Source organism: Rhinopithecus bieti, unplaced genomic scaffold (genome assembly GCF_001698545.2).
Source record: "Rhinopithecus bieti isolate Rb0 unplaced genomic scaffold, ASM169854v2 scaffold_17653, whole genome shotgun sequence".
Lineage (NCBI taxonomy): Eukaryota > Metazoa > Chordata > Mammalia > Primates > Cercopithecidae > Rhinopithecus > Rhinopithecus bieti.
This window is the reverse complement of record NW_016809173.1, coordinates 406817-422336: the sequence shown is the minus strand read 5'-3', so window position 1 is coordinate 422336 and position 15520 is coordinate 406817.

Genomic DNA, 15520 nt, shown 5'->3' with positions numbered 1-15520 from the left:
TCACAGAATTAGAACTATTTTAAGTTTCATACAGAATCAAAGAAGACCCTGTAGAGCCAAACATTCCTAAGCAGAAAGAACAAAGATGGAGGCATCATGCTACCTGACTTCAAACTATACTGCAAGGCTAAAGTAACCAAAACAGCATGGTACTGGTACCAAAACAGACATATAGACCAATGGAGGAGAGATAACACCACACATCTACAACCATCTGATCTTTGACAAACCTGACAAAAACAGGCAATAGGCAAAGTATCTCCTACTCAGTAAATGGTGCTGGGAAAATTGGCTAGCCATATGCAGAAAACAAACTGGACCATTTTACCTTATACCTTTCACAAAAATGTGGTCCTTACACCTTATACCAAAAAAAAGGTAGTCCTTAACATCTTCAAAAATTAACTCAGGATGGATTAAAGACTTAAATGCAAAACCCAGAACCATAAAAACCCTAGAAGAAAACCTAGGGAATACCATTCAGGACATAGGCATGGAAAAAGACTTCATGACAAAAATGCCGATGCAATTGCAACAAAAGCCAAAATTGACAAATGAGATCTAATTAAACTAAAGAGCTTTGGCACAGCATCAGAGTGAACAGGCAAACTACAGAATGGGAGAAAATTTTTGCAATCTAACTATCTGACATAGGTTTAATATCCAGAATTTACAAGAACTTAAACAAATTTACAAGAAAATAAAACCCCATCAAAAAGTGGGCAAAGGATATGAACAGACACTTCTCAAAAGAAGACATTTATGGGAGCGCACCCAAGATGGCCGAATAGGAACAGCTCCAGCCTCCAGCTTCCAGCATGAGCAACACAGAACACGGGTGATTTCTGCATTTTCAACTGAGGTACTAGGTTCATCTCACTGTAGCATGTCGGACAGTTGGTGCTGGTCCATGGGTGCAGCCCGAACAGCGAGAGCTGAAGCAGCGTGAGGCATCGCCTCACCTGGGAAGCACAAGGGGGAAGGGAATTCCTTTTCCTAGCCAAAGGAAATTGAGACACACAACACCTGGAAAATCGGGTAACTCCCACCCTAATACTGCGCTTTACCAAGGGTCTTAGCAAACGGCACACCAGGAAATTATATCCCACACCTGGCCCAGAGGGTCCCACACCCACGGAGCCTCCCTCATTGCTAGCACAGCAGTCTGAGATCTAACTGCAAGGCAGCAGCGAGGCTGGGGGAGGGGTGCCTGCCATTGCTGAGGCTTAAGTAGGTAAACGAAGCCACCGGGAAGCTCGAAGTGGGTAGAGCCCACCACAGCTCAAAGAGGCCTGCCTGCCTCTGTGGACTCCACCTCTGGGGACAGGGCATAGCTAAACAAAAAGCAGCAGAAACCTCGGCAGAGGTAAATGTCCCTGTCTGACAGCTTTGAAGAGAGCAGTGGATCTCCCAGCATGGAGGTTGAGATCTGAGAATGGACAGACTGGCTGCTCAAGTGGGTCCCTGACCCCTGAGTAGCCTAACTGGGACACATCACCCACTAGGTGCAGACCGACACCTCACACCTCACACGGTGGGGTACACCCCTGAGACGAAGCTTCCAGAGCAAGAATCAGACAGCAACCCTCGCTGTTCAGCAATATTCTATCTTCTGCAGCCTCTGCTGCTGATACCCAGGCAAACAGGGTCTGGAGTGGACCTCAAGCAAACTCCAACAGACCTACAGCTGAGGGTCCTCACTGTTAGGAGGAAAACTAACAAACAGAAAGGACACCTACACCAAAATCCCATCAGTACTTCACCATCATCAAAGACCAAAGGCAGATAAATCCACAAAGATGGGGGAAAAGCAGTGCAGAAAAGCTGGAAATTCAAAAAATCAGAGCACATCTCCCCCTCGAAAGGAACTCAGCTCATCGCCAGCAATGGAACAAAGCTGGACGGAGAATGACTTCGACGAGTTGAGAGAAGACGGCTTCAGTCGATCAAACTTCTCAGAGCTAAAGGAGGAACTATGTAACCAGCGCAAAACAACTAAAAACCTTGAAAAAAGATGTGACGAATGGCTAACTAAAATAACCAATGTAGAGGAGTCCTTAAAGGAACTGATAGAGATGAAAACTGTAACATGAGAACTACGTGACAAATGCACAAGCTTCAGTAACGGACTCGATCATCTGGAAGAAAGAGTATCAGCAATTGAAGATCAAATGAATGAAATGAAGCAAGAAGAGAAGTGTAGAGAAAAAAGAGTAAAAAGAAATGAACAAAGCCTCCAAGAAATATGGGATTATGTGAAAAGACCAAATCTACATCTGATTGGTGTGCCTGAAAGTGGTGGGGAAAATGGAACCAAGTTGGAAAACACTCTGCAGGATATGATCCAGGAGAACTTCCCCAACCTAGTAAGGCAGGTCAGCATTCAAATTGCGGAAATACAGAGAACACCACAAAGATACTCCTCGAGAAGAGCAACTCTAAGATACATAATTGTCAGATTCACCGAAGTTGAAGGAAAAAATGTTAAGGGCAGCCAGAGAGAAAGGTCGTGTTACCCACAAAGGGAAGCCCATCAGACTAACAGCAAATCTCTTGGCAGAAACCCTCCAAGCCAGAAGAGAGTGGGGGCCAATATTCAACATTCTTAAAGAAAAGAATTTTCAACACAGAATNCAACCCAAATGTCCATCAGTGACAGACTGGATTAAGAAAATGTGGCACATATACACCACGGAATACTATGCAGCCATAAAAAAGGATGAGTTTGTGTCCTTTGTAGGGACATGGATGCAGCTGGAAACCATCATTCTCAGCAAACTATCGCAAGAGCAGAAAACCAAACACCACATGTTCTCCCTCATAGTGGGAACTGAACAATGAGAACAGTTGGACACAGGAAGGGGAACATCATACACCGGGTCCTATTGTGGGGAGGGGGTACTGGGGAGGGATAGCATTAGGAGATATACCTAATGTAAATGTGGAGTTAAATGGGTGCAGCACACCAACATGGCACAGGTATCCATATGTAACAAACCTGCATTGTGCACATGTACCCTAGAACTTAAATTATGATAATAATTTTAAAAAATAAAGAAAAGAATGAGAGAGAGAATGGGGAATCATGATGTAATGTCTAGATTTTCAAAAACTTTCTGCTTCAACCAGCCTGGAACTGAGACTTGGGGAAGTGAGTACTTAGTAGCTTCTCTCCAAGTTTACTAACTTTCATACTTACCATTATTTCCATAATTGCATGCCAACATAATCCGCTCTTTTTCTTCCTGCTATACACTGGATGGTCATTGAACTTGAAGTTTCTGCCTTATTTGTTAGAAATGAAGTTCATGGCAAAATGTATAAAATCACAACCACATGAAGAGTAATATCCGAAGGCAATATATTTTGTAAAATAATCATTTCCATAGACCTTAGTCAAATCTGTAAAAGTCTAGATCTTTGGACTCATTGCCAAATTATGAGCATTTAGTGATTCAAAGTGGAGGCTGCAGTGGTCATACAGGAGCTTGGAGAAGGGAAGAATGTTCAAGAAGTAGAACAAAAGGCGTTTCCTTTTATTTGGATCAAGTATGTGTCATTTTCTCAACTGGAAAGTCACATGATTCAGAGAAAATTATACCTCAATCCCAATGATAAAAATTTGGGGGATGAGGACACTCACTTAGAAAAATATTCAATGGGTGATAGAACTAATATTGCAGGTAGACTCAAGTGAATGCCTCTCACAAATAATTTGAGGAATATCATAACGAAAAGACTGAGAACCCAAAACTCACCATCAAATAAAGGAATGCTTGGGATTAAGGCAAAAGTTGCACAATGGTTTTTGTAGTTATTTACTAGAAACACTGAAACTGGTTCAATTTCCCCATAGAACTGATATTTATGTTCTTTTAAAAAATAAACATAAAAATTGCCCCTCAAAAAAAAATAAAAGAAGACATTTATGCAGCCAACAAACATGAAAGAAAGTTCAACATCACTGACCATCAAAAAATGCAAATAAAAACTACAATGAGATACGATATCACACCAGTCAGAATGGTGATTATTAAAAGTCAGGAAACAATAGATGCTGGCAAGGCTATGGAGAAAGAGGAACACTTTTACACTGTTGGTGGGAATGTAAATCAGTTTAAGCATTGTGGAACACAGTAGGGTGATTCCTCAAGGATCTAGAACCAGAAATACCATTTGACCCAGCAATCCCATTACTGGGTATATACCCAAAAGAATATAAATCATTCTACTATAAAGACACATGCACACATATGTTTATTGCAGCACTATTTACAATAGCAAAGACATAGAACCAACTCAAATGTCCATCAATGATAGACTGGATAAAGAAAATGTGGCACATATACACCATGGAATACTATGTGGTCATTAAAAGGAATGAGATCATGTCCTTTGCAGGGACATGGATGAAGCTGGAAGCCATCATCCTCAGCAAACTAACATAAGAACAGAAAACTAAATACTGCATGTTCTCACTCATAAGTGGGAGTTGAGCAATAAGAACNATCACTGACCATCAAAAAATGCAAATAAAAACTACAATGAGATACGATATCACACCAGTCAGAATGGTGATTATTAAAAAGTCAGGAAACAATAGATGCTGGCAAGGCTATGGAGAAAGAGGAACACTTTTACACTGTTGGTGGGAATGTAAATCAGTTTAAGCATTGTGGAACACAGTAGGGTGATTCCTCAAGGATCTAGAACCAGAAATACCATTTGACCCAGCAATCCCATTACTGGGTATATACCCAAAAGAATATAAATCATTCTACTATAAAGACACATGCACACATATGTTTATTGCAGCACTATTTACAATAGCAAAGACATAGAACCAACTCAAATGTCCATCAATGATAGACTGGATAAAGAAAATGTGGCACATATACACCATGGAATACTATGTGGTCATTAAAAGGAATGAGATCATGTCCTTTGCAGGGACATGGATGAAGCTGGAAGCCATCATCCTCAGCAAACTAACATAAGAACAGAAAACTAAATACTGCATGTTCTCACTCATAAGTGGGAGTTGAGCAATAAGAACACATGGACACAACAAGGGGAAGAGCACACACCAGGGCCTGTTGGGGGGTGGGGAATGAGGGGAGGGAAGTTAGAGGATGGGTCAATAGGCACAGCAAACCACCATGACACATGTATACCTATGTAACATTAAAAAAAAAAAAAAGAAAGAAAGAAAGAAATCTGGGGAAACCTCAAAGTTCAGACCAGCACACTTATCTATGGGTTCCAATGGATAGGTGACTAAGTCTTTTTGTCCACACACTAACACAGTCACTCTTAACCTCTTTGAGAATCTGTTAAAAGCTATGGACCCTCTCTCTAGATCAGTGGTTCTCCCAAAGCATTTGTAATGTCTGGAAACATTTTTGATAGTCATGATTGGAAATGCTACTGGCATCTAGTGGGTAGAGCCCAGGGATGCTGCTAAACATCCTACAGTGCACAGGACAGCCTCTACAACAAAGAACCGTCTGGTTCCAAATTTCAGTAATGTCAAGGTTAAGAAACACTGTTGTAGATACCAGCATGTCAGCATGACACACAAAATTCTGAACATAATTTCACAGATTTGAGGGACTTCCCTAGGCCTATCCATAGACCCATCTGAATGCATTGATCCCAGGTCAAAACACCCCTGCTGAAGGACTCAAGCTAGTTTCATTTCAGGAAGAAAGACAAATGTCTCCAAGCCTTATTTCAATCAACTGAATTAAATGTTAGAAGGGTATCAAAAATGTGTTTAATGGTTTAGATTCTTTGAAATAAAGCACACGTTTTAATAAAATTTTTCCCTTTTGTTTTCAAATAAATGCGTATTTTAAGTCAAACATGATACAGATGTTTTTGATTCATATACTAATACATTAAGAGGTTATTTTGAATAGGTCATTTGATGTTAGCAAAGTCAGGTGAACTTTCTTTTTAGAAAGTCCCAAAAGGGTCATTTAAGTTTTAAAGGTAAGAGGTCATGTTTTTCCATTAGGAAATTCACTAATGTGGGTTCAAATCATGTTCATGTATGCAGTCCCATCAGGATTTGGTGAAAACAAGCAACCCCTTCCTTGTTTTATGTCATGGTTATCCCATATGCAAATACTTGGAGAATGACTTAAGTGATGGCTAAGTGGAACTTTTTTCTATTATATTGCCAATAAAATTTAGGCAAAGTTGTAACTGTTGCCTCATTAAAGCAGTTGAAAATACCAGGAAATGGTGTAAAGTTCTTAGTTGAACAAGTGTGCTAATAACTTTCATAAAAATCTCACTAATTTGGAATCCATTAAACTTTCTGCTGCGGTCTGGGGATTCATTAAAAAGCTGGTGATATCAGCCCTGCCTATACATTAAAAAGCACATTTTATTGATTACTCAATAATGTGCTCTGACTTCAGAAATGTTTTATTAAATACATACTATTTACTATTTATTGTTCTGAGATTGAAAAGTGAACTGGTTTAAAAAGAACAGACTCCACGTCATTGAGCAATCGTTATATTTTTATGCCATTGAACAACATAAATGTCACTCCTTATGCTTTTAACTTTGGTTTGCATATGTTTTTGATTGAGCATGAAGGTATATTGTTTGTACCATTTTTCCCCTCTGAATATGAGCTTAAAATCCTAGAAATCGTGATTACGGTCGCAGTTTAAAATGTTCGTCAATGACTATATTTGTGTTTGAGAAGTGAAAATGTAGTACTGAGCCAATGGCTCAGGTTTTATCTATTCAGTAATTCATTCAATCAAAATCGATTTGTTTCAGTTGCTGAACCAGGAATTTGGGGTAATATAAACGTGAATTGAGCTAGTATCATCTCCTCAATAAGTCAATAATTTGGGGTAGGAGACAAGGCAGACCATTAATTTATTCTACAAATAGTTATTGAGCTCTTATTATGCTATGGGCACAGTTATAGGCTCTAGAGATTTATCTGTGGGGGAAAAAAGACATAATCTCTTCCTTTACCAAGATCGCACTAAGTGAAGAAAATGTTGGGAGAATTTAATGAGGGTATAATGGGAAGAAGTTTGTTCCTGCAGAGGAAATATACAAGCAGTGCTAAGAACATACCTACCCTCTACTTGTTGCGCATCTACTATGTGCCAGATACTGAGATAAACTCATTTCGTTCTCTAATAGCTACTAAAGTAGCTATTTTAATTTTACTAACGGGTAACCTTAAGTTTAAAGAGACTAGATAGTTTTTCAAGGCCAAAAAGTAACTGTGTTATTGACTAAATTTGAATAAAATTCTGTCTACTTTCAGATTAAGAAGATCATCGTTTATTATGTTGGTATTGAGTAGCTATCAACAATTTTTTAGCAGAGTTTTAGGAAGCTTAATTTGGTGATATTTGTATAATATGAACAGCAATGAGGGGTGCAAAAGCTATTGCAGCCTGATTTCCTCCATATGTTTTTATTGGGAATTCTCTTCAAGAGTTACCTGATTTTCAATGGCACAAACACAGATTGTCCTCTACATGTTAACTTGAGTATATTTAATTTCACAATTTGTTTGATAGTATCTCGTAGATTTATCTTTGAGAACATTGTCATCTTCTTGAAAATCTATGGAAAAGATCAGTGATTTTGTCTGCCTAGTATCCCTTATCGTACCTATTGACAAATCCCATCCACTCCCTAGAAGAACCCATTCTATATGACTTGAGCATGGGTGACTCCATTTCCTAGATGCAGAAGAGGCTGCATGCCTTAGGTCTAACTAATTAGAGCACCCTAGTCCCCTGGTCTTAGTGCTTAGTTCAGAAAGCGTCTCATTGCTTTCTTTCTGTGGAGTTGCTAAGATAGCATGATGGGGAGGGATATTGTAGGGTGCAGCTATTCATTATGCCTAGAAAAGCTAGTTGTCCAAGAAAGGGAGAGTGAGAGCTATATATCAGCACCTGGATGCTGCTATGTCCTGAGCTCGAAACCTATGAATGTTTTATTTATTTAAGCTAATAAAGTCTATTTTGCTCAAGCTGGTTTGAGATGAGGTTGTATCGCTAGCAATTGAAAGAGTTCTAATAGAATGGCCATGACATTAATTTCTCTTCTATTGTTCACTATACTTTGATCACAACATCCTGTCAAGTCCCAAACTTTTTGAATTCAGTTATAAATACATAGAAAAATGCAAAATACACAAGACTTGCATAGCTTGGATAGGTACATTAATTATCTATTTCATATTTCAGCCACATTGCAAAATTCCCAAGTGATGCAGAACCTGGTAGTAGAATTTTGCTTTTAAATAGAATACTGGCATTTGGGTTGTTGAGGGCACTTTAATACAGTTTTCCAAGGGAAATCCAGCAATTCAAGTATGTTAGAAACCTGATGGAGATAGTAAATATTAGGTTTACGAGAAGCAGTTTAGAGTGTTCAAGTTCTGAATCACAGAACACATTTTCATTCAAGGCAGTGAAGCATATAATATCTAATGAATCAGAAACCCTGTGGAAACATCAGAAATCATGGAATTAAAGTCAAGAATATTACAGTAACAGGCATGAAGCCTGGTAGGGGATAAGGCTGGGGCACTGTATTGATAAATTGATGAGACTCTGAGATGAAGCAACAGATGGAGATGGCATTGGGAGTTGAGTCATGTTTGCCTAAAATTATTGCCTTCTGACGTGCACAACAGGGTGAGCATTAGTAAAACCTATCTGTCAATTTTCATCTCCTTATTTGGCTGCATGTCTGTTATACTTGTGTGCTAAGAAAAGTACTTAAAGAACTGTTGCTATGGCACAGAGGAATTGAATACATATCCTAGGGTCTTAGTAGAACTAAACGGTTCCACAGAGAGGTTCAAGAATGTTTCCATGAAGCCAGAGACCATGGCTTTATAACTGGGAATGGCAGGTAACAAGTGAAATGGCCTTTCATCTTCCTGGAAAAAACCAGCAGTTTATTCTATTCATTATTAGTAGCGAAGCAATTGACAATATTTTCTTAGTACCAATTATGTGCATCTCAATTTGTTTATCTCTCATTTATTCCATCCCCAAACCGTGCTATACACCAATGCCATATTATTCTGCTTAAAATACTCATGATACTACTACATGTTGAGCCCTAGTTGGCACCAGGCACTGTGCTAGAGGCTCACATACATTTTCTAATCCACACATCAACACTGAAAAGTTGATGTTATTATAACAGTTTTATAAATGAGACACCCAAGGTTTAGACATGCTAAGAAAATTCTTCTAAATCCCAAAGCTGTAAAATTGCAGAGCTTGAATTCAAACCAAGATTGTTTGACTCCAGAATTCACAGTTTCATTTTGTCACTCTGCACTTTAAAACTTTTGGTAGCTTTCCATTGATTCCAAGATAAACAAAAATTGTGCAGAATATAACAAAACTCCTAGACAAGGTACTCAAGATTCATAATCTGATTGTTTTCTTTTAGATATCATTTTCCCCATCAGAAACACTCAACTGATGTGTTCAGTTTTGAAAATAGAACGTACACATTCCTGTCATATGCTTAAAATACTTTAAAATTACTTTCCACTCCCAGTCTAAATCCAATAGACCTATTAGGAACCTTTCTCTGAGAACTGCCTTTCCATGATATTTATTTCACATTTCAATTATTAGGGCTAATCGCCTAATGTAATCAGGTCTTATAATGGTTCTGCAGAAGCCTCAAAGTTTGGGTTACCTTTAGAGTCCTCTGCAGCAGTATTATGTAACAGGCCTGGTATTTCATATCTACTTCCAGACAGATAATCCAGGAACCAAGTCTATTTATTACCTACAATTAATTGTTTTTAAGTTTTAACAGCTCTGTTGGAGATAATTGACATATAATGAACTACACATATTTAAAATATATATGTTTTAATGTATTTATACACCTATGAAACATAACCACAATTAATGTAATGAAAATAGGTATCATTCTCAAAAGTTCCCTCATATCCCTTTGTAACCCCTGCTTCCCATCATTCCTCTTTATCCCTTGGGCCCTAAACAACCACTATTCTGCTCTCCTTTAATTTGTATTTCCACTAATTTTCTTTATTTTAAAATTTTAAATTAACATATAAACATTCTATATATTTTTGGTGTACAACATGTTTTGATATATGCACACACTGTAGGATGGCTAAATCAAGTTAATTAACAAGTTAATTGATCACAGATAGAATTGTTAGTGGTGAGGATACTTAAAATCTCTCAGTAATTTTCAAGTATATAATATTATTAATAACTGTACCAATGATGTACAATAGATCTACTGAATTTGTTCTTCCTGTGTAATAAAATTTTGTATCCTTTGACTAACACCTCCCTAATCCCCCCACACCCTAACCTCCCGTAACCACCATTCTTTTTTTTTTTTTTGAGACGGAGTCTCTCTCTGTCTCCAGGCAGGAGTGCAGTGGTGCAGTCTCGGCTCACTGAAATCTCTGTCTCCCGGGTTCAAGTGATTCTCCTGCCTCAGCCTCCCAAGTAGCTGGGACTGCAGTTGCCTGCCACCAAGCCCAGCTAACTTTTGTATTTTTAGTAGAGACAGGGTTTCACCATGTTGGCCAGGATGGTCTCAATCTCTTGACCTCGTGATCCACCCACCTTGGCCTCCCAAAGTGCTGGAATTACAGGCATGAGCCACCGCGCCTGGCCGGTAACCACCATTCTATTCTCTACTTTCATGATTCAACCTTTTTAGATTCCACATATAAATGAAATCATGCAGTACATGTCTTTCTGGGCCTGGCTTATCATTCATGTTGTTGCAAATGACAGGACGAATAGTATTCCAGTATGTATATATGCCATATTCTCTTTATCCATTCATCCATTGATGGGCACCTAGATTGACTTCATATCTTGGCTATTTTGAATAGTGCTACAGTAAACATGGGAATCCAGATATCTCTTCAGTATTCTGATTTCATATCTTTTGACTTAGTACTCTTAGTGGAATTACTAGATCATATGGTAGTTCTATTTTTAACTTTTTGAGGATCCTCCATACTGTTTTTCATAATGGCTGTACTAATTTATATTTCCATCAACAGAGTACAAGGGTTCTCTTTTCTCTACTTCCTTGCCAACACTTGCTATCTTTTGTCCTTTTGATAACAGCCATTCTAACAGGTGTGAGTTGATACCTTATTGTGGTTTTAATTTGCATTTTCCTGATGATTAATGTTTTCGAGCATTTCTTTATTTACCTGTTGGCCATTTGTATGTCTTCTCTTGAGACATGTCTATGCAGGCCCTTTGCCTATTTCTTACTTGTACTATTTGTTTTCTTACTGCTGAATTGCTTTCCTTTAATTCACATTTCCATTAATTTTCATTTCCAATAATTGTATACAAATGGAATCAAACAGTATGTACTCTTCAGTCTGGACTCTTTTGTTGAGCATAACCATTTTGAGATTCATTCCTGTTGTAGCACATCAATAGTATATTCCTATATATTGCTGAATAGTATTCCATTGAATGAATTTCTACAGCTAAGTTTATTTATTTGTCTACTTATAGACAATTGGATTTTGGATATGACAAATAAAAATGCTATGAATAATTGTGTACAAGTGTTCATATAGAAATATACTGTGATAGTTAATTTTATGTGTCAACTTGACTGGGTTAAGGGATGCCCAGATAGCTGACAAAACATTATTCTGGGTATGTCTGTGATAGTGTTTCTGGAAGACGTTAGTATTTGAATCAGTATACTGAATAAAGAAAATGATGTCACCGTTGTGGGCAGACATCATCCAATCTGTTGAGGATATGGGTAGAAGAAAGAGAGAAAGGGTGAATTTTCTCTCACTTTGAGCTGGGCCATACATCTTCTCCCCTTAGATATTAAAGGTACAGGTTCTTGGGCCTTTGGACTCCAGGAATTACACCAGTGGTCTCCAATCCTGGCTATTATATTCTCAACTTTTTGACCTTGGACTAAGAGTTACACCATGGGTTTCTCTGGTTCTCAGGCCTTCAGGCTTGGAATGAAATACTCCACCAGCTTTCCTGGTTTTCCTGCTTACAGATAGCAGATTATGGTCTTCTCAACCTTCATAATCATGTGATCCAATTCCAAAAAGAAATCCCTCTCATATATCTATATATATTCCATTATTTCTGTTTCTCTGAAGAACCCTGGCTAATATATACACTTTTATCTTTTCTTGGGTAAATACCTAGAAGCAGAATTGCTGGATCATAAGAGTATTCTTAACTTTTTAAGAAACTGTTAGAACTGTTTTCCAAAGCAGTTGTACAATACATACTGCATTCCTCCCGATAGTGTCTGAGATTCCAGTTGCTCCACATTCTTGACAACACTTGGTGTGGTCAGTATTTTTAATTTTAGACATTTTAATAGGTGTTGAGTGGTGTTTAGTGGTATTTGCATTTCTGTCATGACTAATGATGTTGAGCATCTTTTCTTGTGCTTATTTCTCATCCATATATCTTCTTTGGTGAAAAATATGTTCAAATCCTTGCCATGTCAAAAAATTGGAGTTTTTATTGTTTAATTTTGGTGCATTTTTAATATATTCTGAATACAATTCCTTTATCAGACGTGCACTTTATAAGTATTTTCTTCTAGCCTGTGGTTGTCTTTTCATTTTTTTTAACAGTATCGTTTGGGGAGCAGAAGGTTTGTTTATTTTTGTGAAGTCTGATTTATCCATTTGTTCTTTTATAGATTATTCTTTTGGAATCATATCTAATAATATTTAGCTTAATCCAAGGTCAAAAAGATTTTCTCCTATTTTTTAAAAGTTTTATAGTTTAGGTTGGTAATTCACTTTAGGTGAATTCTTAAATATGGCGAGAGTCATAGAGGCAAATTCACTTTAAAAATACATATATCCCATTCAAAAAACAATAGTTTTTTTCTTTTCTCATTGCATTACTTTTGCACCTTTATAAAAATTAGTTGTCCATAGACTTGTGAATATATTTCTAGACTATCCTATTCTGTTCTACTAATTTGTCTATATTTATACCAGTAACGTGCTGATTACTGTAGTTTTATAATAATTATTGAAATCAGGTACTGTTAGACCTTCAAGTTTTTCTTCTATTTTAGAGTGATTTTGGCCATTGTAGGTCCTTGGCATTTCCATGTGAATTTTAGAGTCAGCTTGTTAATTCCTACACAAAAAGTCTGCTGGGGCTGATTTATTTTCATGATGGTTCGTGTTTTCAGGTTTTACTATATCGCTGGTAATCTTTGTTTGAATTACCTGACATTGTGAATTTTACTGTATTGGATGATTTTGTATTCCTCTAAATGATCTTGAAATTTATTCTGAAAAGCAAGTGAAAATGGTGTGTTTAAATGGTATTTGTACTAAAGAATTATTTTGACAGGTTTTTGTTGGTAATGTTCAATATCCTCAATTTGTATTTTACGTTTTCAGTATATAACCTCTTCTTAATCCTTGTTTTGAGACAATTATCTATCATCTTTTTATAGATTAAAAGAAACTTAAAATACATTAAACTATCAAAGCTTGTCAGCCCTTTCTGCTAATATGTTGATGAAATTTCATACTTACTGTAGGCATTTAATAGTACTTAGCTATGAAAAGAGATAATTAATGGTTAATACATAAAATTATTTTTTAAAGCTAGTGACATATATCATGACCAAGGATGAGACATCTATGCAAGAGGAATGATCTGGTTTGTTTAGTAAGAAACAAGCCACTCAGAGAACCCCTTTACAAGTGTCTGAATGAGAGGGACAGAAAGGAATACAAATGATACAGTGGCTCAGAAGTAAAGCGATACTCCATGAGAAAGTAAAAAGAAGAAAGTAGAAAAATAGAAGACATTTGTTTTTTCTTTTAAATCTGTTTAAGTTTCTTGTAGATTCTGGATATTAGCCCTTTGTTAGATGGATAGATTGCAAAAATTTTCTCCCACAACCCCATCAAAAATTGGGTGAAGGATATGATCAGATAGTTCTTAAAAGAAAACATTGGTGTGGCCAGCAAACATGAAAAAAAGCTCATCATCACTGGTCATTAGAGAAATGCAAATCAAAACCTCAATGAGATACCATCTCATGCCAGTTATAATGGTGATCATTAAAAAGTCACAAAACAACAGATGCTGGAGAGAATGTGGAGAAATAGGAACACTTTTACACTATTGGTGGGAATATAAATTAGTTCAACCATTGTGGAATAAATACAGTGTGGCAATTCCTCAAGGATCTAGGATCCTTGATTCCATTTGACTCAGCAATCGCATTGCTTGCTATATACCCAAAGGGTTATAAAACATTCTGCTATAAAGACACATGCACACGTATGAGCATTAATTCACAATAGCAAAGACTTGGAACCAAGCCCAAATGCCCATCAACGCTAGACTGGATAAAGAAAATGTGCGACATAAACACCAATGGAATACTATGCAGCTATAAAAAAGGATGAGTTCATGTCTTTGCAGGGACATGGATGAAGCTGGAAACCATCATTCTCAGCAAACTATCACAAGAACAGAAAACCACACACCATATGTTCTCATTCATAAGTGAGAGTTGACCAATGAGAACACATGGACACAGGGAGGGGAACATCACACACTGGGGCCTGTCAGGGAGTGGGGGGCTAGTGGGAAGATAGCATTAGAAGAAATACCTAATGTAGAAGACGGGTTGATGGGTGCAGCAAACCACCATGGCGTGTGTATACCTATGCAACAAACCTGCTCGTTCTGCACATATGTTCCAGAACTTAAAGTATAATAATAATAATAACAATAAAGAAGACATGTATAAGCAGAAGCAATGAGTCACAAAGATAGAAAATAAGGAACAGTTTACTCATTATTAAAGAATTTAAAGGCCAGGTGCAGTGAGTAGCTCATGCCTGTAATGCCAGCATGTTGGGAGGCCGAGGTGGGAGGATTGCTTGAGACCAGGAGTTTAAGAGTAGCCTGGGCAAAATAGCTGGAACACACCTCTGCCCCAACCCCATCTCTATGAAAAATTAAAAACGGTTTACTCATTATTAAATAATTTAAAGACCAGGCACAGTGGCTCACACCTCTAGTCCCAGCCACTTAGGAGGCTGAAGTTGAGCCAGGATTTCAACCTGCAATGGGCCATGATGACACCACTGCACTCCGGACTGGGCAACAGAGAAAGACCCTGCCTCTCTTAAAAAATAATTTAAAGAACAGAGAACAGATAGGGAGAGCAGAAGAACAGAGTTGTTACCTTGGCAGAAAGCTAGGGTTGCTATCCACTTATAAATGCTGCCTTTTGAGAACAAGATGCACTGTTTCACACTGAACAGCCAGGAACCCTATTACTATAAGCCCTGGCTTGTTGCTGATTCCAGTTTTTTAGAAATTTCCCATGTTTCCTTAAAATGATGACCATTAGCTGATATATCCTGACTTTATGTCTATTTCTTACAACCCTAAAATTGTTGTAATTTAGAAATACTTTATTCTAATTTCTGAAATAGGAC